Raw genomic sequence first — 3,592 nt, 5'->3', positions numbered from 1 at the left:
GTTGTAGTTATAACCTTAGCATGTACTGAAGTTCAGGTGCAGATCTACAAAGTTTGGATTTATCCAGCTGTGCCTGGCTTGGGTCTCGCTGCTGTGCTCAGCTCCTTCCTGCTGCTGCCCTTGCGGGTGAACCTGTTGTGTCCCTCTGGCAAGATTTTCTGCTCCTGGACTAGCTGGGTGGTTCTATCCTCTACACTCTCTGCAGGGACTGCAGCTGCAGGGTTATACCCCAGGCCTGTATGCCAGGCCTGATCTGAGCCTGGGGGGGATAAGGTGGAGTAGAGGGGAGAGGCAGCTCTCCCACACACTCACTGGGTCTGGGTTAGGACTGTTTCTGGGGGTTCCCGGAACGCGGCAGAAATTCCTACTTGGCAGGTGGGTTGGGGGAGGTGCTGCGGAGTGGTGGTGGGCATCCCAAGAGGGTGGAAGAGGGTCTCACCCATGCTGCACCTGGGCTGGGATCAGTAGTAGGTCCTGCCGGCGCAGGGTAGCAGGAAGCTCTCCCACACACTCACTGGGCCTGGGCTAGGACTGGGTCTGGGGGTTCCCGGAATGTGGCAGAAATTCCTACTGGGCAGGTGGGATGGGGGAGGTGCTGCAGAGTGGTGGGGGGCGTCCCAAAGGGGTGGAAGAGGGTCTCACGCACGCTGCGCCTGGGCTGGGATCACTAGTAGGTCCCGCTAGCGTAGGGTAGCCAGAAGCTCTCCCACACACTCACCGGACCTGGGCTAGGACTGGACTGGGGATTCCTGGAACACGGTAGAAATTCCTACTTGGAGGGCAGGGTTGGGGAGGTGCTGTGGAGTGTTTGGGGGCATCCCAAGGGGTTGGAAGAGGGTCTCACCCAGGCTGTGCCTGGGCTTGGACCAGTAGTAGGTCCTGCTGGCGCAGGGTAGCCGGAAGCTCTCCCACACACTCACTGGACCTGGGCTAAGACTCCAGAATATATTTATTGAGAGAAAGAAAGCTCCTGTCCCGAGAGAGGGACAGGAGGTGGGTACCATGTGGGTAATTTCCCCCAATCCCCATTTTCTTGAGGAAACGTGACTGAGGATGTTAGCCAAATTGCTTCACTGCACAAAGCCATATGAAGTACAGTGCAAATGTTTGACAAGCCCAAAATTCCTTTTGGGGGTATAAAGGGGGCACACCACAGCTCACATCACATGAGCCATGTCAAGAAACTCAAGTGTGTCACAAGATGATGCTTTTAGAGCAAACAACTTTCAGGATATAGATATGCACTGTGAATAGGAATGACTAGACTCTAATTGCAAAGCTCTTCCCTGCCTACCTTCTTATGTCTTCTCGAATCTTTGCCATTACTCTTGGGGAAGCCCGTAGATATCTAATTGTGCAAAGGGTTCCTTGTTTTCCCAAGCTGCTGTTCTACCATACCCTGTACATGAAAGGTGAAGTACAGCGGGACTCCAACAGTGTTGCCCATGTTTCATCATGACAAAAATATGGACCTCAGGATCCCAAATAGCATGTACAATCTTACAGAGCTTTGGCCATGACCTCGTACCCACCCCATCTTTGAGATAGGAGCTTTCCTGAATATATTTGTACCCAATAACTTATCAGAGAAATTATTAAGACTCAGCTTACTTCCCTGTGCCTGTGACTGATTTATTTCTAGCAGGATTTATTTTTGTGAGCTCAGCATTTAGGACCATCATTCAGTTAAAAAAAAAAAAAATACAACAAAAATCACAAAATGCTCATTTGTACATGCAGAAAAAAAAATGTGTACATTAGGGTCTGTCACTGAGAACTTTAAGAAAGCCAATCTGAAATAAGGAACTGGTATATTTTACCATGAGCGAAGCTGTCAATATACTACAGAAAGGCAGAGGTAAAATACTTCATGTTATCAACTATGTAAGAAATTTTTACAGGACAGAGCCATACCTGAGCATCCGAATGTGCTTCGAACTGTGCAGTCCCACCTGTGGCCTGGTTGAAGGTGTACATGAGGCGGATGTCTTCCTCATGTAGCTCGTGTCCTTCTACCACAATGCTCCCTGTGGGAGAAAGTGACTCCATTATTTCTCCAGAGGGGTCTACTCTGAACTGTGCCCTTCTGATGAAAATTTCCTAGCAGCAGAGCTGCAGAAACTGTAAGACATCATCTCTGTTACTGCTGAATACAAGGAGCTGAAAAACTCAGATTATATCATGCTGCTTGACAACAGTTAAGCCATCACCAGTGTCTCCCATTTTATACAAATTCTTAGTTGAAAGTCACGCCAAAGCTGAGTGGAGCACTGAGAGCAAATGAGTCCTCATTTAAACATGGCACAGAAAAAATGAATACTCAACTTTTAGGGTAAGACTGGCTCTGGTTCACCACTTGCTGGTTGTTGTGACCCTGCTGGTCTATTACATACCTGCAGGTATGGGTAAAATGTGACAGTGGGCAGAAATGGGCATCATGAACATTAGGCAGGCAGAAGAGGGTGTCAATGGCTGGAGAGGGCAGTTTACACCTTGAGGCAAACCCAGTGTCACTTGTGACTTCTCATGATTAAGCAAGAGGCCATCATTTTTACGTCAGGTTCCTACGGTTAGAAAATTTGCTTTCTAGCAATAATTCAATGTCCATTCAGAAACTACAGTTTAGAAATAGGAGGCTTTCACTTTCAAGTAAGACTTACTGCAGGGAGTTTAGATATATGGTTTCCTGATCAAAAAAACCTAGCTTTATAAAATGATGGATGACCAAACATCTACCTAATTCAACATTCTGAGCTGAGCTGCTGATAGGTGACTCAAGTTTTAGCTGCTAAACTTTATGTTCTCTTAATTCTATATAAAAATCTGGAGAATCTTAGGGATATCTTTTCTAATTTCTATAACCAGTCATCTGATTCCTGCATTCTTCCACTTCTCTGCTCATGCCACCTCCATCTTAGGATTTTCAACTCTGGAGGGAGCCCTAGTAATCAACAACTTGTGTCCTAGAATAATCACAGGATGTCAAATATTAGTTTAGTCATGACAGAGCTGCAAAGTCCAGGGTACTCCAAAACTTAAAAAAAAATTAACCTTTTACTTATTTGGTATAGGGTCTTGCTGCACAGCTTGGACTCAATAGTGATCCTCTTGTCTCAGTCTCCCCAGTGCTGGGATTACAGGCGTGTGCCACTGAACCTGGTTTCAATGGGCAGCATAACATGTGGTACTGGGGATCGAACCTGGGTCCTTGAGCTTGCCAGGCAGGCACTTAGGCCACCGAGCTATCTCCCTAGCCCCTGAAACACTCTTTAAAGGGGTGGGAGGAAGGAGATGAGGTTTCTTTCATAACCTAGTAAGTTGGGTTAGGTCCCCTGTTACAGGTTCTCATTTACCATACTCTTTTCCTCCCTACCACTCATCAAAAACCCTAAGTATTTCCATGAATTCTCAAATGTCAGCAGCATGAGAATAATGACAAAATCTGTCTTATACAAGTGTATATTGATTGAGCTTTTAAGAATATAAAAAGTATTTGATGGAATGAATTCAGCTTTGTTTATATGAGACACAAGATATAGGTCATACCGCGGTTCAATCCCCCAGCACCACATGCCAGCCAGCCCCGCCCCCT

The 3,592-nt window shown here is 46.5% G+C and overlaps 1 protein-coding gene and 1 pseudogene across 1 annotated transcript in view; both read right to left on the bottom strand.

Moving 5' to 3' along the window:
- Nucleotides 1–2,049, bottom strand: part of LOC105743122 — a 5,230-nt pseudogene extending 3,181 nt beyond the window's left edge.
- Iars (isoleucyl-tRNA synthetase) overlaps nt 1–3,592 on the bottom strand; it is a 76,963-nt gene that overhangs the window by 10,257 nt on the left and 63,114 nt on the right. The gene's annotated exons all lie outside the window — the stretch shown is intronic.

The sequence above is a fragment of the Octodon degus genome, unplaced genomic scaffold, assembly GCF_000260255.1.
Source record: "Octodon degus isolate 3935 unplaced genomic scaffold, OctDeg1.0 scaffold00100, whole genome shotgun sequence".
Classification (NCBI taxonomy): domain Eukaryota; kingdom Metazoa; phylum Chordata; class Mammalia; order Rodentia; family Octodontidae; genus Octodon; species Octodon degus.
This window is presented reverse-complemented; position numbering and strand designations above follow the sequence as displayed.